The sequence below is a fragment of the Triticum aestivum genome, chromosome 1A (genome assembly GCF_018294505.1).
Source record: "Triticum aestivum cultivar Chinese Spring chromosome 1A, IWGSC CS RefSeq v2.1, whole genome shotgun sequence".
NCBI classification, from domain to species: Eukaryota; Viridiplantae; Streptophyta; class Magnoliopsida; order Poales; family Poaceae; genus Triticum; species Triticum aestivum.
In genome coordinates, this window is record NC_057794.1 from 47,512,814 (window position 1) to 47,535,370 (window position 22,557).

A 22,557-nucleotide genomic window follows, 5' to 3' on the forward strand; every position below is an offset into this window, starting at 1 on the left:
ATCTTGTTTTATGATATTTTACCTAAGAGAGGGTAGAGTAGGTCCTATGAGAGGAGTAGGTCGTAGTTAGAATGTGTTATTATGTGCTACAATGTGTTAGAGTTGATGATGAGGAGGAGGAGTTGTGATTATGACTAGTGATCAACTTGTTATATGATGTCTCATTGACAAACATTGTTTGATGGTGATGACAAGTGGCAATGAATATGCTATTTAAACAGACTAGTTCATGATGAGTTGTTATTGTATAAAAGCTATATCTGTTTAAACATGTACATCTCCAAAATGCTAAAAAAACAAAAATGTTAGCAGTAAAGCAGGCCTGAAAACACGCTACTAGTACTTGAACTTACCAGTAGTGCTGGCCTAAAAACACGCTACTGCTACAAAATAGCTGAAGCGCTGGTGCCCGCGCTACTGCTAGCTCAAAAACCAGCGCTACTGGTAAGCATTTTCCTAGTAGTGTCCCCCTCTCTCGTGGAGATCTATTCGATGTAATCTTCTTTTTACGGTGTGTTTGTTGAGATCGATAAATTGTGGGTTTATGATCAAGTCTATCTATGAATAATATTTGAATCTTCTCTGAATTCTTTTATGTATGATTGGTTATCTTTGCAAGTCTCTTCGAATTATCAGTTTGGTTTGGCCTACTAGATTGATCTTTCTTGCAATGGGAGAAGTGCTTAGCTTTGGGTTCAATCTTGCGGTGTCCTTTCCCGGTGACAGTAAGGGCAGTAAGGCACATATTATATTGTTGCCATCGAGGATAACAAGATGGGGTTTTCTTCATATTGCATGAATCTATCTCTCTACATCATGTCATCTTGCTTAAGGCGTTACTCTGTTTTTACTTAATACTCTAGATGCATGCTGGATAGCGGTCGATGAGTGGAGTAATAGTAGTAGATGCAGGCAGGAGTCAGTCTACTTGTCTCGGACGTGATGCCTATATACATGATCAAACGTAGATATTCTCATAACTATGCTCAATTCTGTCAATTGCTCAATAGTAATTTGTTCACCCACCGTAGAATACTTATGCTCTCGAGAGAAGCCACTAGTGAAACCTATGGCCCCCGGGTCTATCTTTATCATATCAATCTCCTACTACTTAGTTATTTACTTTGCTATTTACTTTGCTTTTATTTTACTTTGCATCTTTATCATAAAAAATACCAAAAATATTATCTTATCATATCTACCAGATCTCACTCTCGTAAGTGGCCCTATAGGGATTGACAACCCCTATTTGCGTTGGTTGCGAGGATTTATTTGTTTTGTGCAGGTGCGAGGGACTCGCGTGTAGCCTCCTACTGGATTGATACCTTGGTTCTCAAAAACTGAGGGAAATACTTACGCTACTTTGCTGCATCGTCCCTTCCTCTTCGGGGAAAACCAACGCAGTGCTAAAAGAGGTAGCAAGAAGGATTTCTGGCGTCGTTGCCGGGGAGGTCTACGCAAAAGTCAACATACCAAGTACCCATCACATACCCTTATCTCTCGCATTAAATTATTTGCCATTTGCCTCTCGTTTTCCTCTCCCCCCAATTCACCCTTGTCGTTTTATTCGCCCTCTCTCTCTCTATCCTCCCTCTTTGCCTCTATTTGCCTCTTTTTGCCCACTTGCTTCTTGTTTGCTTGTGTGTTAGTTTGCTTGTTTGTCGCGATGGCTCAAGATAATACTAAATTGTGTGACTTCACCAATACCAACAACAATGATTTTATTAGCACTCCGATTGCTCCTCTTACCGATGCTGAATCTTGTGAAATTAATACTGCTTTGCTGAACCTTGTGATGAAAGATCCGTTTCTCGGCCTTCCTAGTGAAGATGCTGCTACCCATCTAAATAGCTTCATTGATTTGTGTGACATGCAAAAGAAGAAAGATGTGGATAATGATATTGTTAAATTAAAGCTATTTCCTTTTTCGCTTAGAGATCGTCCTAAAGCTTGGTTTTCGTCTTTGCCTAAAAATAGTATTGATTCTTGGAACAAGTGCAAAGATGCTTTTATCTCTAAGTATTTTCCTCCCGCTAAGACCATCTCTCTTAGAAACAATATTATGAACTTTAAGCAACTTGATCATGAACATGTTGCACAAGCGTGGGAGAGAATGAAACTAATGATACGTAATTGCCCTACTCATGGTTCAAATTTGTGGATGATTATACAAAAATTTTATGCCGAATTGAATTTTGCTTCTAAAAATCTTTTAGATTCGGCCGCGGGAGGCACTTTTATGGAAATCACTTTAGGAGAAGCTACTAAACTCCTAGATAATATTATGGTTATTATTCTCAATGGCATACTGAAAGATCTACTAATAAAAAGGTGCATGCCACAGAAGAAATTAATGTTTTGAGTGGAAAGATGGATGAACTTATGAAATTATTTACTAATAAGAGTGTTTCTCCTGATCCTAATGATATGCCCTTGTATACTTTGATTGAGAATAATAATGAATCTATGGATGTGAATTTTGTTGATAGGAACAATTTTGGTAACAACGCGTATAGAGGAAATTTCAATCCTAGGCCTTATCCTAGTAATCCCTCTAATAACTATGGTAATTCCTACAACAATTCTTATGGAAATTATAATAAGATGCCCTCTGATTTTGATTCTGATATTAAAGAATTTATTACTTCGCAAAAGAATTTTAATGCTATGATTGAAGAAAAATTACTTAAGATTGATGAATTGGCTAGGAACATTGATAGAATTGCTCTTGATGTTGATTCTTTGAAACTTAGATCTATTCCTCCTAATCATGATATCAATGAGTCTCTCAAAGCCATGAGAATTTCCATTGACGAGTGCAAAGAAAGAACCGCTAGGATGCGTGCTAAGAAAGATTCCTTTATAAAAGCATGTTCTTCTAGTTCCTATGAAAATAATGATGAAGATCTAAAAGTTATTAATGTGTCCCCTATTAAATCTTTGCTTTGCAATACGAATCTTGATAATGATGGGACTGCATATGATCCACCTTTATCTAGAAGGCGTTTCAAGAATTCTGAATCTTTTGATCTTGATGCTAAATTTGATAAAAGTGGGATTGAAGAAATTAAAACCCTAGATGTTGCTAAACCCACCATTATGGATTTCAAAGAATTTAACTATGAAAATTGCTCTTTGATTGATTGTATTTCCTTGTTGCAATCCGTGCTAAATTCTCCTCATGCTTATAGTCAAAATAAAGCATTTTTACTAAACATATCGTTGATGCCTTGATGCAATCTTATGAAGAAAAATTTGAATTGGAAGTTTCTATCCCTAGAAAACTTTATGATGAGTGGGAACCAACTATTAAAATTAAAATTAAAGATCATGAATGCTATGCTTTATGTGATTTGGGTGCTAGTGTTTCCACGATTCCAAAGACTTTGTGTGATTTGTTAGGTTTCCGTGATTTTGATGATCGGTCTCTAAACTTGCACCTTGCAGATTCCACTATTAAGAAACCTATGGGAAGAATTAATGATGTTCTTATTGTTGCAAATAGTGATTATGTGCCCGTAGATTTTATTGTTCTTGACATAGATTGCAATCCTTCATGTCCTATTATTCTTGGTAGACCTTTCCTTAGAACGATTGGTGCAATTATTGATATGAAGGAAGGAAATATTAGATTCCAATTTCCGTTAAGGAAAGGCATGGAACACTTTCCTAGAAAGAAAATTAAATTACCTTATGAATCTATTATGAGAGCCACTTATGGATTGCCTACCAAAGATGGCAATACCTAGATCTATTCTTGCTTGTTATGCCTAGCTAGGGGCGTTAAACGATAGCGCTTGTTGGGAGGCAACCCAATTTTATTTTTATTCCTTGCTTTTTGCTCCTGTTTAGTAATAAATAAATTATTTAGCCTCTGTTTTGTTTGTGTTTTTTGTGTTTAATTAGTGTTTGTGCCAAGTAGAACTGTTGGGAAGACTTGGGGAAAGTCTTGTTGAACTTGCTGTAAAAAAACAGAAACTTTAGCGCTCACGAGAACTGCTGTCATTTTTATTTGGAAAGTGCTATTTAGTTAATTCTTTTTCAGATGATTAATAGATAAATTCCTCAGGCCCAGCAATTTATTTTAGAACTTTTGGGGTTCCAGGTCTTGCGCTAGCTACAGATTACTACAGACTGTTCTATTTTTGACAGATTCTATTTTTCGTGTGTTGTTTGCTTATTTTGATGAATCTATGGCTAGTAAAATAGTTTATAAACCATAGATAAGTTGGAATACAGTAGGTATTACACCCATATAAATAAAGAATGAGTTCATTACAGTACCTTGAAGTGGTCTTTTGTTTTCTTTCGCTAACGGAGCTCACAAGATTTTCTACTTTAAGTTTTGTGTTGTGAAGTTTTCATGTTTTGGGTAAAGATTTGATGGATTATGGAACAAGGAGTGGCAAGAGCCTACGCTTGGGGATGCCCATGGCACCCCCAAGATAATCTAAGGACACCTAAAATCCAAAGCTTGGGGATGCCCCGGAAGGCATCCCCTCTTTCGTCTACTTCTATCGGTAACTTTACTTGGAGCTATATTTTTATTTACCACATGATATGTGTTTTGGTTGGAGCGCCTTGTATTATTTTAGTCTTTATTTATTAGTTTACCACAATCATCCTTGCTGTACACACCTTTTTAGAGACCCATACATGATTTGAAATTTGTTAGAATACTCTATGTGCTTCGCTTATATCTTTTGAGTATATAATTTTGCTCTAGTGCTTCACTTATATCTTTTAGAGCACGGTGGTGGATTTGTTTTATAGAAACTATTGATCTCTTATGCTTCACTTAGATTATTTTGAGAGTCTTAATAACATGGTAATTTGCTTAAAGTCCTGATATGCTTGGTATGCAAGATTAATAATAAAAATTCCCTTATGAGTGTGTTGAATACTATGATAAATTTGATACTTGATAATTGTTTTGAGACATGGAGATGATGATATTAAAGTCATGCTAGTTGAGTAGTTGTGAATTTGAGAAATACTTGTGTTGAAGCTTGTGATTCCCGTAGCATGCACGTATGGTGAACCGTTATGTGATGAAGTCGAGGCATGATTTACTTATTGATTGTCTTCCTTATGAGTGGCGGTCGGGGACGAGCGATGGTTTTTTCCTACCAATCTATCCTCCTAGGAGCATGCGCGTAATACTTCGCTTTGATAACTTGTAGATTTTTGCAATAAGTATATGAGTCTTTATGACTAATGTTGAGTCCATGGATTATACGCACTCTCACTCTTCCACCTTTGCTAGCCTCTCTAATACCGTGCACCTTTTGCCGGTATCATACACCCACCATATACCTTCCTCAAAACAGCCACCATACCTACCTATTATGGCATTTCCATAGCCATTCCGAGATATATTGCCATGCAACTTTCCACCATTCCGTTTATTATGACACACTCCATCGTTGTTATATTGCTTAGCATGATCATGTAGTTGACATAGTATTTGTGGCAAAGCCACCGGTCATAATTCTTTCATACTTGTCACTCATGCATCATTGCATATCCCGGTACACCGCCGGAGGCATTCATATAGAGTCATATCTTGTTCTAAGTATCGAGTTGTAATTATTGAGTTGTAAGAAAAATAAAAGTGTGATGATCATTATTAGAGCATTGTCCCAGTGAGGAAAGGATGATGGAGACTATGATTCCCCCATAAGTCGGGATGAGACTCCGGACAAAAAATAAATAAAAGAGGCCAAAGAAGCCGAAATAAAAAAAGGCCACAAAAAAGAGAAAAGGCCCAAATAAAAAATAAAATAAATAAAAAAATAAGAGAAAAAGATAGAAGGGACAATGTTACTATCCTTTTACCACACTTGCGCTTCAAAGTAGCACCATGATCTTCATAGTAGAGAGTCTCCCATGTTATCACTTTCATATACTAGTGGAAATTTTTCATTATAGAACTTGGCTTGTATAGTCCAATGATGGGATTCCTCAAAATTGCCCTAGGTCTTCATGAGCAAGCAAGTTGGATGCACACCCACTTAGTTCTTTTTTAGCTTTCATATACTTATAACTCTAGTGCATCCGTTGCATGGCAATCCCTACTCACTCACATTGATATCTATTGATGGTCATCTCCATAGCCCGTTGATACGCCTAGTTGATGTGAGACTATGTTTCCCTTTTTGTCTTCTGCATAACCACCACTCTATTCCACCTATAGTGCTATATCCATGGCTCACGCTCATGTATTGCGTGAAAATTGAAAAAGTTTTGAGATGTCAAAAGTATGAAACAATTGCTTGGCTTGTCATCGGGGTTGTGCATGATGTAAATATTTTGTGTGGTGAAGATAGAGCATAGCCAGACTATATGATTTTTTAGGGATAACTTTCTTTAGCCATGTTATTTTGAGAAGACATAATTGCTTTGTTAGTATGCTTGAAGTATTATTATTTTCTATGTTAATATGAACTTTTGTGTTGAATCTTTCGGATCTGAATATTCATACCACAATTAAGAAGAATTACATTAAAATTATGCCAAGTAGCACTCCACATCAAAAATTCTGTTTTTATCATTTACCTACTCAAGGACGAGCAGTAATTAAGCTTGGGGATGCTTGATACGTCTCCAACGTATCTATAATTAAGCTTGGGCATGCTTGAGTCCCCCGCGCAGGTGGTACAGCACCGTGTCACGGAGGAGAACGCGCACGTCCAACGCTACTTGGTTGCGTTGGCGAACGGCCGGTTCTCCAATACCTAGCAGATTCTTTGGGGATCTCACCGGAGCTATGATCTGGTGATGGTTCCTTGTCTTTGGGTGTCCACCGCGGCCCACTGAACCTAGAGGAGCTATTATTCGAGATGTATTAGTGATATTATATGATGATCTTTGCTACAAACAACTATATATGTATTTGATGATGGATTATTAATTACCCATTAGTTATTTGCTTATTGAATGCAAAAGATGAGCGTGGTTTGTGCTACAAACTACTATATATGTATTCATGATGGATTATATGATGATCTTTGCTAGATAATTCAACTAATGACCCATCATGGTTATGATTTTGCTGTAAATCTATACAATTATGTGAACTCATCCAATTTTGGTTGCCTGAATTGGGAATCCCTTTGCAAGGCGTATGATTTTCATGAGGGTATGCTTCTCACCTTCGATCTTGGTGATCCTGACATCGATGAAAATGATATGACCATTTGGGTCCTTGTTGACACGCTTCCAGTTCTACCGCTGTGTGAGTTTCTTAAACATATTTACTAAGTAATTCATATTGTTTATTTCAAAATATTTGACAGTTTATTTCCATTGACAGTTTATTTTCATTCTTCAAAAAATGTACAGAAAATGCTAGACAGAACCTACTACTACAATGATGAAGCACAATTAACTTATAAGGAGCAAGATGGTCTTATCGCATTTTTTACTGACATTGAGAATTACAATAGCTATTATCAAACTCCTCCACATTATGGTCAATACGTGTCACTAGTGCACGTGTTGAACTACGGTAACATCAATGGAGATATCATGGTAAGATTTTCAACTATTACGACATCCGTGCATCTTTTGCATAAATTCTTCTAAAACTAAACTATATTGCTAACTACAAAGTTATTACTATGTTTTTGAACAGAAAATCCCGATGGATTGTGTGCCTCATCTGATGTTGACGAGAGGCCGCGTTAATGTTATGAGCTTACGGCCACCACGGCCAGGTCAGCCGCAGTATCCACATCACTCATGTCCATACCGGATTTCTAAAAGCGAGGAAGCCATGATAATAGATGATTTCAAAAAATGTTTGAACCATCTTAGAGAGCTACTTGGAAGCAACATTGTGCGTAGGCCAAGACTTGGAGACAAGATGATCTCCGTTCTTTATTATGGAGAGTCAATTTTCCTTAATGCAGCATCAATGCCTATCTTGTTTTATGATATTTTAGCTAAGAGAGGGTAGAGTAGGTCCTATGAGAGGAGTAGGTCGTAGCTAGAATGTGTTATTATGTGCTACAGTGTGTTAGAGTTGATGATGATGAGAGGAGTTGTGATTATGACTAGTGACCAACTTGTTATATGATGTCTCATTGACGAACATTGTTTGATGGTGATGACAAGTGGCAATCAATATGCTATTTAAACAGACCAGTTCATGATGAGTTGTTATTGTATAAAAGATATATCTGTTTAAACATGTACATCGCCAAAATGCTAAAAAATATAAATGTTAGCAGTAGCGCGGGCCTGAAAACGCGCTACTAGTACTTGAACTTACCAGTAGCGCTGGCCTAAAAACACGCTACTGCTACAAAATAGTTGTAGCGCCGTAGCAGTAGCGCTGGTGCCCGCGCTACTGGTAGCTCAAAAACCAGCGCTACTGGTAAGAATTTTCCTATTAGTGTCCCCCTCTCTCATGGAGATCTATTCGATGTAATCTTCTTTTTGCGGTGTGTTTGTTGAGAGCGATGAATTGTGGGTTTATGATCAAGTCTATCTATGAATAATATTTGAATCTTCTCTGAATTCTTTTATGTATGATTGGTTATCTTTGCAAGTCTGTTCGAATTGTCAGTTTGGTTTGGCCTACGAGATTGATCTTTCTTGCAATGGGAGAAGTGCTTAGCTTTGGGTTCAATCTTGCGGTGTCCTTTCCCGGTGACAGTAAGGGCAGTAAGGCACGTATTATATTGTTGCCATCGAGGATAACAAGATGGGGTTTTCTTCATATTGCATGAGTCTATCCCTCTACATCATGTCATCTTGCTTAAGGTGTTACTCTGTTTTTACTTAATACTTTAGATGCATGCTGGATAGCGGTCAATGAGTGGAGTAATAGTAGTAGATGCAGGCAGGAGTCGGTCTACTTGTCTCGGACGTGATGCCTATATACATGATCATACGTAGATATTCTCATAACTATGCTCAATTCTGTCAATTGCTCAACAGTAATTTGTTCACCCACCATAGAATACTTATGCTCTCGAGAGAAGCCAGTAGTAAAACCTATGGCCCCCGGGACTATCTTTATCATATCAATCTCCTACTACTTATTTATTTACTTTGCTATTTACTTTGCTTTTATTTTACTTTGCATCTTTATCATAAAAAATACCAAAAATATTATCTTATCATATCTACCAGATCTCACTCTCGTAAGTGGCCCTATAGGGATTGACAACCCCTATTTGCGTTGGTTGTGAGGATTTATTTGTTTTGTGCAGGTGCGAGGGACTCGCGTGTAGCCTCCTACTGGATTGATACCTTGGTTCTCAAAAACTGAGGGAAATACGTACGCTACTTTGATGCATCATCACTTCCTCTTTGGGGGAAACCAACGCAGTGCTAAAAGAGGTAGCATTGCCTGTTCTGCGGAGTCGCTACCAGGAGTGCTACGTCGACGGATCCATCCCGTGTCTGCCCCCTCAGCACTCGGCGTATCATGCATGGGTGGCTTAGGATCAAGCCATCCTCTCCGCCATCCAGTCCTCGCTCGCTCCGAGCGTCTCGTCGCTGGTCATCTTCGCCGCTACGTCACGAGAGGCATGGGCGGCTCTTCAGACCAGCTTCGCCTCTCAGTCTCAGGCGTGTGCCCACTCTATCTGCACCGAGCTAGGTGAGACCAAGCTTGGTGACCTCAGCATTACGGACTACTACAACAAGACGAGGGGCCTCGCCGACACACTGGCTTCGATTGGCTAGTCTCTGTAGGACGAGGAGTTCACCACCTTCGTGCTTAACGGGCTTGATGATAATTATGACAATCTCGTTGAGAACATTCATGGCCGTGATGATCCACTTCCACCTCGTGAGCTTTATGCCCGACTTATTGGCCGCGAACAGCGCATCAAGGCGAGTCGTGTCTCACCAGGCTTCGCCTCCGCCAATGCCGCGACTCGTGGCAAACCTCCGCGGTCATCATCTTCAGGTGGCACGCCGGCACCGTCTCCACAACTGGCCTCGCGTGGCAATGCGCCATCCATCACGGGTGGCAACCGGCCGGTTGCTTGCTGCTCCTCCTGCGGTCCCCGCACGCCTGCCAGTTGTGTGGCCTAGAGCGCCACATCGCCTCTCGCTGTCATCGTCGCTACAAGCAAGATTTTCTGGGCCTCGGCAACAATGGTAAAGGGAACGACAAGCAGGCCGCTGCCGCCGTGACGAGTCATGATCATGGTCGCACTCCGTCCTACTCCATTGATCCGACATGGTATATGAACACCGGAGCTACTAACCACCTCACCGGCGAGATGGGTAAGCTCTCTACTCAGGAGCCATATCATGGTCATGATTAGGTTCACACGGCCAGTGGAGCAGGTATGCGCATCTCTCATGTTGGTCAGGCTTCTCTCCTTGCACACAATTTTTGCAAACTTCATCTTTTCAATGTCCTTCGTGTTCCCTCTGCTACGCGTAGTTTGTTGTCTATTCCTCAACTTACACGTGATAATAATGTCCTTGCTGAGTTTCACCCTTTTCGTTTCTTTATCAAGGATCGGGACACGAGGGCCGTTCTGCTTAGCGGTCGTCTTCGCCATGGCTTGTACGCACTTGATGCGCCACGCACACCCTCCATGCAGTCTTCTCCTTAGGCGTTCAGTGGTGTCCGTGTGTCGCCCACTCACTAGCATGCGCGCCTTGGTCATCCTGCCGCTCCCATAGTTTGTCATGTGTTGCATCGTTATGAGCTACCAGTTGTGTCCAATAAAACTGCTGAAACTGTCTGTGATGCCTGTCAGCAGGGCAAGAGTCAACAACTTCCGTTTTCAGAGTCTAGTCGTGTTGTGAAACATCCTCTTGAGCTTGTGTTTTCTGATGTCTGGGGTCATGCCCAGACATCCGTTAGTGGTCACAATTATTATGTCAAGTTTTATTGATGCTTATAGTCGGTTTACTTGGCTATATCTTATTAAACGCAAGTCTGATGTGTTTGATGTTTTTCTTCAGTTTCAAGCACACGTTGAGCGTCTCCTTAAACAGAAAATCATCCATGTTCAATCCGACTGGGTGGTGAATACCACAACCTCAACTCATTTTTAACAAACTTCGCATCACGTGTCATGTCCTTATACACATCAGCAGAATGGGACTGCTGAACATAAGCATCGTTACCTTGTTGAAACTGGCCTAATATTACTAGCTCATGCATCCGTTCCGTTTCGGTTCTGGAGTGATGCTTTCTCCACAACCTATTTTCTTATTAATAGGCTTCCTTCACGACTTCTGAAAATACGAACCCTGCTTGAACTCTTGCTCAACGAAATCCCAAACTACACGTTCTTCAAAGTGTTTGGATGTGCATGTTGGCCTCATCTCCGTCCATATAACAAGCGTAAGCTTGAGTTTCGGTCTAAGAAGTGTGTTTTTCTCGGATATAGTTCCCTCCACAAAGGGTACAAGTGCCTACATTTTCCAACAAACCGCGTCTACATTTCTCGTGACGTTGTGTTTGATGAAAATATGTTTCCCTTTCGTGCACTTCTGACTCACTCTACCACTCATATATCATCAGTGCCTGTGTCTAACACCCTCCCTGGTGAGACACGACGCGCCTTGATGCGTTGTTCGCGGCCAAGGAGTCGGGCATAAAGCTCGCGAGGTGGAAGTGGATCATCACGGCCATGAACGTTCTCAACGAGATTGTCATAATCATCATCAAGCCCATTAAGTACTCCCTGGACTTGTTGCGGCGTGCTGGAATGCTTCAGTGCAAACATGCTGTCACTCCGATGTCTGCCACTGATCGGTTGTCTGCTCTTGATGGAGACTCTCTCTCATCTGATGATGCTACTGAGTATCGCAGTCTTCTTGGTGGTCTGCAATACCTTACTATTACCAGACCTGATATCTCTTATGCAGTTAACCGTGTGTGTCAATTTCTGCATGCTCCCAGGATATCTCATTGGTCAGCTGTGAAGCGTATTTTGCGCTATGTCTGTCTTACTGTCTCCTATGGTTTGCTTCTTCAGCCTGCACCGTCATGTGAGCTCTCAGCTTTCTCTGATGCAGACTGGGCTGGTAGTCCTGATGACAGTCGATCTACGCGGGGATATGCGGTATTCCTTGGTTCTAACTTGATCGCCTAGAATGCTCGTAAGCAGGCCACAATCTCTCGTAGTAGTACTGAAGCTGAGTATAAAGCTGTTGCTGATGCAACTGCTGAGATCATATGGGTACAGTCTCTGTTGAGAGAGTTGCGTGTCTCTCCGGCTCAACCTCCAGTTTTGTGGTGTGACAATATTGGTGCTACTTATCTGTCATCTAACCCGGTGTTTCATGCTCGAACAAAACACATTGAGGTTGACTATCATTTTGTTCGGGAACGTGTTGCACAGAAGCTACACTGTATCAAGTTTATCTCATCTAAGAATCAACTTGCTGACATCTTCACGAAGCCTCTTCCACAACCACAGTTTGTAGGCTGTAGGCGCAATCTTAACTTGCTTTGTACTTCAGACCACAGTTAAGATTGAGGGAGGGTGTTAGACTGTATATACGTAGCCTCTGTACATATATATTGTAACATTGTATTGTACCCCGTGGGTACCTCTATATAATGAAAGAGCTACACCCCGATTAGGGTTTCGAGCAGTTCCCAACATATTACGTTTTACACAAACCAAAACCAAACCAAATAGAACGTGCACCGGGGGCACGTACTATCTCTGTTCAATAATGGTAGGCATATGTTTCGAGAAGTGTCACCCTAGGCCGCAGCGGTTTTGATCAATTTTTGCTCGTCTTTTTTGGAGAAATTTACAAGCTTATATTTTTTTTCTAGGAGAAGTAACAATTGACTGTGTATTGTGAAAGGTTGGTCCAAGAGACGAACCGTACTATCTGCATATGAACATTGAGCCGTCGTTCCCTGTTACAGACTCACAGCTTCCTCGGTTACTCCTGCATTGTCACAAATTGTTGCTCTCTGAGTAGTAAAAAGTAGTAGCTCCTGCTTAAGATTCATCACATAAATATGCATTGTAGTATTTTTTTTAGAACGAAGGCTCAAGAAGAGCCTGACTTTAAATTAACAAAGCCATCTCTTTGGTTCAAAAAAAATTAACAAGCCATCAACCGGCCAGGATTACAACCACATCATAACAAACTCGAACAAACAAAAAACCAGAAAACACGGCAAAATACAAGGGTGCTGGTAGGCATCTCTCAAAACCTCACACACTACAGCTAGAAGATAGCACATGATAAGCACAAGCTGAAGCACACAGAGGCCCTCGTCCACCCAAGGATCACCAAGGAAGAAGAAATAGGGCTCCGGGAAGCGCCCGCCGTCGAGGATATGATATGTCAGTACCAAACAACCAAGGCCCTGGAACTACATCACCATCCATTCCCACTGTCGAAGGAGGCCCCTACCTCCTCGCCTGGCTCGAAAGGCGCCGAACCATCGACATATGGAGATGCTCACCCTAGAACATGGACGAAGGATGCAAACAGAGGCAACGAAGGAGTAGGAACAGAGCACACCCTACCTGACTAAGAAACTTCGATAGAACACCACACGACCGCTGCCCACTCCGATTATCTAGAGAGGAGAAAGATACCCGTCAGACAACAACACTGTCCAGAGAAGATGGAGCCACAAGGAGGCAGGACCAAGGCCGAGAATTGATGCTCCGGCTCTCACACTCGCTCTGTTGTAGCCGCCGGAGGAGGGGAACCCGATCCCCTCTTGGCCAGAAGCTGCCGGACCAAGCTGACACCAGTTGCACAGGGAGCACCAGAAGAAAACCCGACCACTGCCTGACCTGCAAAGCTGCCGCCGCCGCCACTTGGGACACGTTATCGCCGCCGCCCGACAACCACCACACCGCAATGCCCACAGTCCAAGAAGCATCCAAGGCGACGACTTCAAGAAGCAAACGGCGCCAAGAGCACCGTCGCCGCCCAACAAAGTTCGAGTTTTCACCCGGGAGGCTAGGGGAAGGGGAGGTTGGAGCAAAAGACCTGAATGGCGCCTCCAAGAAGGGTAGCGGCGTCCATGGACGTCGCCGCCATGGATTTCTCCCGGTCAAGGCTCCACACCACCAACACCGCATCCAGCTCCAGGCACCGGAGAACCAAGTCAACCCGGTCCAAATCTGAAGGGGTGGAGCACGCAGGGCAGCAGAAGGGGGAAGGGGCGGCCAGATCTGGAGCCGCAAGAGGCCGGAAGCCCCACTGCGGGCGCCGCGAATCTCGTCCGTCGGAGGGCTCGCTGACCGCGCCACCAAGCCCACCAGACCACACCCGCGCCACCAAACAGCCGAGGAGATGGTGGCGCCTCACCGAACGAGGCCGCCACCCCGGATTCCGACGCCCCCTGCTGGAGAAACGGAGCTGCAGAGGCCCCGCCGCCACCTTCCTTAGCGATGCCCCGGGCTGCCCGGCGGATGGCCTCCAACAGTTCGCCCACGAGCATCCCGTATGGCTCGCCAACAGCCTAGCCCTACACACACGCACACGGTGTACTCGTGCACGGACATGCCTGTGCACCATGCGCATGCACACACCCACACTTGCCACGGACCTGACGCAACCCGGTCTGCATCCAACGCGTACGACGCACGCACGCACACGACGCGCACCTGACTCGCCTCGTCGTGGCTTATTGCCAACACTCACCCCCAAAGCCGTGGCTCAGAGGAGTCCCGGCTCAAGGTCGTCGCCGATCTCCGCCAGGAGTGCCTGCTACGCCATCGGCGCCTTCCGCGGCTTGGTGCACTCCCGCTTGAAGTGGCCCCGCTGCCGCGGTTGTAGCCGCGCCCGCGCCTCTTCCTGCCGCCACCCGACGCCATGCTGCCAGTGTCGTCGTCGTCGTCGAGTCCGCCTCCACCCTGCCGTCGCTGCCGTGCCGCCCACTACGCAGATGTGAGCATCAGCTTCTCGTCGTCGCGCATGAGGTCGTCCTGCCCACGCCGCCGCTTCCGTTCGTCGAACGCCTTGAGCCATCTTCCTCGAAGGTCATCTTAGCCACGCTGCAGAACTGCTCGATTCTGGTGAAGACGGGGTACAGGCGATCGGGGACGGTGTCCAGCAGTTTCTTCACGAGCGCCTCATGGTCGTCGACCCCAGACTTGTGTACCACGCCATCGTAATAGCTGAGGCGTCGAGCCTCCTGGCGTAGCCGTCCAGGTCCTCACCATCCGCCATCTTCAGACGGTCAAAATCGCCGTGAAGCATCGCGAGCCGCGCCACATGGACTCGATCGGCGCCGACGAAGCTCTCCTTGAGGGAGTCCCATACCTCCTTCGCGGTGGGCTTCGTTGCCACCTGCATCAGCACCTCCTCCGACAGCGCACCCAGCAGCACCGCCCGCGCCATCTTGCTCTTGCCGGCGTCGACTGCCTCGCCCTCCGCCGGAGCCATCGCATATCACAGTCCGTGGGCATCAAGGATCGCCTCAACCTTGATGGCCTAGGACGTGTAGTTCGCCGTCGTCAATGGCGGGACCTGCAGCGACATCGCACCGCCGCCACCGAAGGGGCGAGCGACATGCCCGCCGGTGATCACCTTCGCAAAACCGGCTCTGATACCAATTGTTGGCGTCGAGACCCTTGCCCTAGCTTGCCGGTGCTCTCTCTCTCATCACCTTGCTCACTCTCTAGCTTGAACCAAGAAGAAGAAAGAAGATAGAACAGGGAGCACACGGTGGACACAACGAGGTTTTCCAGCACACGAACGCCACCGCAGCAACGGTCTTTTCCCGAGCACAAACTCATCGCCTCAGCTATTACAACGATCACCGCATGGGGTTTCTCAAATAAAAAATATCACCGCATGGGTCTTATATCCAGCGCCAGCGCCAGGGCACGCACCCACGCCCCCTCTACCTCGTGCGCATGATCCGCCCGCTCCGCTCGTGCCCACGAAGCACTCCGACAAGCGCAGTCCACGGCGGGCCTCCAACAGATCGCCCGCGAGCACCCCGTACGTCTCACCAACAGCCTAGCCCTACACACAGGCACACGGTGTACTCGTGTACGGACACGCCCGTGCACCACGTGCACGCACACACCCACACTTGCCACAGACCCGACGCGACCCAGTCTGCATCCAACGCGTCCGGCGTGCGCACGCACCCGACTCGGCTCGCGGTGGCTTATTGCCAACAGGCAGCGCACGAGAGCATGGTGCACGTCCTCCTCTGCGTGTCCACATATGGTGCACGTTGGATTCAGTTGAATGTGCATGTAGGTCTTGATAGCTTGCGTTGCAAGAGCCTCCTGAGCAGCTTTCCATGCAAGATACGGACTTTAGCGGCGCCCCATTTTTCATACAAGGTCCCAGGCCGGACGCTAGCTCGAGGCCCCGTTGTTCTGCGCGGCCATGGATTCCTGCGTGGCCAATGCCAACCCTGACAGCTCCTCCTTCACACAGCGTCCTAAGTTGCACCGGGGACACCGGCTCCTTGACACGGGCTCCCGACGGCGATGCCGGCACCAAACCCGATGAAGTAGAGCACCTGAGTGCCTGAGTGCCTCAGGCTATCAACCTGAGCACATATTTTTTCGAAATAACCTGAGCACATTTTTTTTGCATGATATGTAATACGTGTTTCATTCATATCATAAAAAACAAAGTACAAATCACGTAAAGACCGACATGATAAAACTGAAAAGATAGCAGAACATCTGTGAGCTTGACACTAACACTCGTCATCTGCCTCTGACACCACCACAACAGCCACCGAAGAAAAGAATGACGAATCACCTCCTCACCCGAGCTCGACGTGGCTCCATCATTGATATGCAGCTTTCCGGACCTCCAAGATGGCTCACCAAAAGTGAAGCCCTTGTCGTTGAACGAATCAGACCGGGGCAACACCCCGGACACGTCATCGAACTCCAGATCTGGCACCCCACCACGACTAGGACGCCAAAGGATGAAACCATACTTGTCATCCATGAACCACGAGCCCAGCACATGTTCCGTCTTCCAGATGTCGTCGATGCAAACCACAATCTGCATCCGCTTCTGGACAACCTCCCAAGCTCCGCGCCGACGCTGGAGTAAATGTCGTCGCAATGGCGGAGCCCGAGGACACAGGTCCACCACGAGGATGCCGTCGCCGCTACGCCATCCTTATTGAACAGACTGGTTTCCAAATTCATCCCCAACCATAGGACCGATGGCATTGTCGGGGAAGGACCCGAAGAATCTTTATTCAGCGCCGTCATCGTCACCACCGAAGCAAAGACGATAAACAACCTCAAAACCTAGACTACGAGGGAATAAAAAACGATCCACACATGTGGATCCGACGACCAGGGGCGGAGCTACGGGGGGACGAGCGGGGGCTGCGCCATACCTACGTATAGAGCAATCTACGCCAAGTAGATTAGGCCAGGTCAAACATATTTAGGACTAATTGCCCCCCTCAACGGTGCGCTCAAGCCCTGGCCCAGGAACTTTGCAAGTTAAGCCCATGTATCTGTAAGGTCAAGCCCACACCAGGGACACAAACAGCCAGCTAGTTTTGGAAACTGACTGGCCACGATCGAGGGAATTCTCCTGAATCGATAGGCGCCGACGCACACGCACGGCACGCTCGCTGCGCGTAGCCGCCGGGAAGTTCGACCAGGGCATCCGCACAACGCATCAGGAAAAGCGCCGATGGGAAAATAGCCCTGGTGAGTCTCCTTGATTCTTGATTTATACTATGCAATACCGATGAACTGGTCCGCATCTGGCTCCAGTAGACGAGCAACTTCTTGATTTAGATGGAATTGGTTAGGGCTGGCAATTTCTTGACTTATTAAAAAAAGGTACTGTTAATTTAGGCATGCGCTTATTCTATCATCTGAGTTTGTATTTCAGGTTGATTAGAAATCTACATATACTAGTTTGTATACATGATAACGAAATTAGTTGATATACAAACTACTGATCAATATTTGTCACAAGTAAAATTTACAAAAGCTAGAATCGAAAACGGACCATATTTCTATTGCAAAATAAATATCATCTTGCATTTCTTTTTGCATGGTCATTATAGAAAAACGTATATGTTCGTTGTATTCTTCGCCCCCCCTATGTTCAAAATCTGGCTCCGCCCCTGCCGACGACCCCCTCATCACTGACGACCGAGGTCGCCGGCGGAAGAAAGTCGCTGGAGGACGATGCCGGAAGATCGGCCTCTCCTGGTGACGGCTAGGGTTACAGCCGCCAGGGACGAGGAAAACTAGTTCGCGTAACCTGAGCACATATTGTGCACCCACAAAATGGACAGCACAAGTATTGTTCTTTCAGTATATATAACAAGTTACATTGTACGCCCAACGCATGCATGTTTATTTTTTTACTATGCAAGATTTTTTTTTAACTATGATGCATGTTAGTCACTGTATTAAGTTGTCACTTTTGTATGATTGTATCCACACGGGTGGCCACGAGCACGTACCTGGCCATGGAAAAGGGAAGCAACGGCGAGGTACCACGCCGTCTAGGTGGTCATGACAATGCCCAGGAATGGCCAGACCCGGTAGTTGTGGAACAACGGGATGAAAACTTTCGTGGAGCAGCACGCGACGAATAATAGACCGGGTAGTTTACTAGCTATGCTGCCCATTTCACTCTTGCCACAGCTCGCCACGCCTAACTTTAGGCGGTGTTTGCTTCCTAACCAGTGTTGTGTCGTGCCACATCCTGCTTAGGCGTCGCTAGTTCATTTTTGGCGCCACAGCACGCCAAAAGTCTGGCGCTGATTTCGTTCTCCGCACTTGAGGCGCGACCGCACCATCGGTGTGGCATGTTGTGGTATTCAAGCAAATACAGTGTGTAACCACAAGTGTACACGCTTACTAAAACAAAACGCCAAGGTCTATGGCGTTTGGGCAGAATGCCAAATTGATGCCGTTTTCACTTTGCCATGTAAGTGCCAGCTAGGAGAGTGTGGGTCAGGGAGGAACGCCATGGATCGTGGCGTCTCCCGTGCAATCCAAACGCCATACATGTTGGCGTGATCAAGAAAGGTCAAATACAAAATAGTTTTCAAAATAGGGTCAATTCATGATTAACTTAGCGTTAGAACAGTAATTTTGTCCGCACATAGACGCCAATTAATATACACTGCTTCCAGCCACACATGTCACAGACATGTGGCCCCCCTTGCACTTGGCCCGCTGGTAGGGCTCGATTGTTGGCCACTAAAAACATTGCGGTATCCGGTATGCCTCAAGTGGGCTCCTCTATGACTTTTTTCCTTTCTTTATCCGGTTCATCGACATCATGTTTTACCCGGTTCCTCTCCCCTCCTACTCGGACGGGCTTATCGGTCGAAGTAAGGGTGGGAAGGGAAATCAATGTGTCGATGTATATTCTACTACTAATACTACACTACTACAACTACTACCACCACCACCACCAGTAGAAGGAGGTTTTAGCCTAGATTTGCCGCTATGGCGATCGACGCTATGCCGTGCAATGCAAGGGACTAGCGCAATCGAGCTGCGGTTGGATCTCGATGGTGGTGTTCCTCCTAGTTGTGGTGCTCCGATTGTATGATCCAGATGTGGTGGGAGGCGTCATCACCATCAACCCCTCCCCCCCCCCCCCCCCCCCCCACAACAATAAGCTCTCTTTGTCCCCTGCCTTGGCGGAAGGACCTCCACGACATCGATGGCCACCGTGGTGGTGGGATTAAAGGAGAAGGTGAGTGGGGTTTGGGAACCTAGATATATTGGGATGGGGCACATCGACTTCGATGATGGAGGTCAAGCTATGACATCTGGATTTTAATGCACTGTCGGGGTATTTTATGGTCGAAGGGCGACTTGTTGGAGCTTCAATATCTTCAGATCGGAGTCGGCTCCGTTTTATTTCCTCCCGGCCTAGTGCTTCAAAGGGAGGCAAGATTGTAACCTATGTGTAGTGTCCATCATAGTTGCAACGGCTTCTACCGGAGTTGGAAGTATAGTGGTGGCGGGCTGGTCACTCCAAGTGGTTCTTCCCTGGTACTCACAAGCTCATAGTTGTCCGAGGCTGTTGTTGGACCCCAATTGTAATCCTCAATCTTGTTGTAGGGTAAATTTAACATGAGCAGCTTCTTAACTACAACATGTGAACCCTAGCAACTTTTAGCATTAGTAGCCTGGTAGATTTAGTATAAAAATTTGAAACTATAACACGAGCAACCTCGTTATGTTTTTTGCACGCGACTAGAGATGCATGCTAGCGGTTGTGTTTTCCCAGGCGGAAAAATCCCCGATCAAACCAGGATGCATGCTCGCGGCTAGATGCCCGGTTTTACTAGACAAAAAAAGTCGAATTGGGTCCATGCGGCGGTTGGCCTTCTGGTTCTTCCGGGTGTGCACGAAGAAAGCAAAGAAGGGGACGTGCAGGAGGAGGGCGACAATTTTCTTTTGCAGGTGCAATCCCTCACCAAGTGATCCCCATCTCATGGCTGCAGAACCATTCACATCTCTCCCTATTCGCCAGTTACATTTACTGATTTAAAAACAGGACTATCAAATAATCTTTACAAATACTTTTTAAACTAAAAACAAGAAATGAAAAAAGAAGAATAGAAAATAAAAATAACAAAAGAAAAAAGGTAAACATGAAAAGTTAAAAAATGGAAGAGAAAACGCAAACAAAAACTGGTTCCCTGAATCCACCTGAAAAATATGCACACGGTAAAAAGTTCAGAAGAAGAATCCACCAATGCTACGGTTATTCTCGCCTGCTGCAAGACGTAGTTCTCTCTCGTCTTTGGCACCTGTTATTGGGTCATCCCGGTATTGTAGCTGTGTGTGAGTTTCTGTTTCCTCTATAGTTTTCTTATTGTTTATTTCTCTGTTTGCATCCGTTTTCTTTGGATTTTCATTGTTTTTCTCTAGCTTTTTTTTCTTCCTCTTCGGTTATCACAGGTTTATTTAATTTTTTTATTTTCTTTTGCTTTGTATTCATTTTTTAGAGATGTCTACATTTTTCATACACATTGTATATTTATTGTGTGCATTAGGAATTTTTTGGTATACACATTTAACATTTTCTAAATATAAGATTTCTATTTTTTTGAAATATGTTTTGATGTCTGTACATATTTGCTAAACATATAAAAATATTTTATACACGTTTATTTTTGAAAATACATGATTTACTGTTTTCCAAATACATATTTTTGAAAAAAAATGACTACATGTTAAGCATTTTTAAATACAGCTTGATTTTTTTAATTGCACAAAAAAATTAAACATCGTGAACCTTTGTTTACATTGGATAAATTTTCTAAATGGAAAAAACATATTTTGTAATTTAATTTTTTTATCGATAGCTAACTTTTTTTGGAATTATAGGACAGTTTTAAATGTCACAACATTTTTGAATGCTATCAAAATTTCAAAAACTTGCGCTAATATTGTCTTTGCATGGCGTTACAGTATCCATGTTTGGTTAACAATTTGAATACCAATATTCTAAACAATTTGGAAAAGGATAGCTTGGATAGTTGCATGTTCAGTAAAATCGATAAATTATTAAATCAGTACCTACGCATTCTTGCCATCTAATTTTGACACTCTTATCATATATCTGTGAGCAAGCTCGTGTTTACAACTCCCTAGTTTCTCCACAGCAAAAAGGGCTTATTGCTCCCTTGTAAGCCTATATATTTATTGATAAGTGGTGCAATGTCTGTATTTGTTTCAGTTGTTTGTGTTACAAATCAATCATTTTCTTAACGATTTTGTAATGATTGTTTCCTAAAATGACAAGCTGCAAGGTGGCAAAAGCTAGGCCCATGTCAGATAAAATGAAAGGAAAGTATTGGGTTAGTCTGCCCGTTGATATTTAACGAACATGTACATTTCGGGCAATTATGGTTGGAAGATCAAGCCAAGGCCTGCATCTGAATCGTAGCTGCGGCTAAAATTGTTCCCTTCTGTTCTGCTGAAAGCAGAAAACCTCCCTGGCAGTTTTCTTGGGCAGCTCCAGGCCAGCCCCGCTCATGGTGCCTGGGATTAGCTGGCACGCGTACAAGATGGTCATGGCATTATGATAAGACGGGAATATTTACCGTCAGATCCGCGTACAAGATGCTGGCTGATATAAAGTTTCAGTAGGATAATTGGCTGTATGAATCTACTGGTAATTCAAACACAAAGGCGAAAGAGAATAATTGGCGCCAATTATGGAAGGTAAAAGTTCCGGCTAAGCTGAGGGTCTTTGCATGGAGGCTAGTTAGGGCATCTTTGCCCACTGGAGAGGTGCGCAAGAATCGTAATATGGCAGAATCTGCGGCATACCCTATTTGCAATGTGGCTGTGGATTCATGGAGGCATGCGCTGCTAGATTGTGAATTTGTGATATGGCGAAGAATGTTTGGTCTCTTCGAGAAGATGATGCAGCAATACCACTCTTTGGAGATGAGACACCTGATGCAAAATTGTGGCTGTTTGGCCTAAGTAACACTCTAGAGGAGCCAATCTTGGTGGAGGTACTAGGTACTAGTTAGCGGGTGTTTTGGACCCCCCAACACTGGAAGCTCATGCATGCAGGGAGGCATTGGCTTTAGCTGAGGACCTGCAAGTACATAAAATTAATGTGGCAACAGACTGTCTGAGA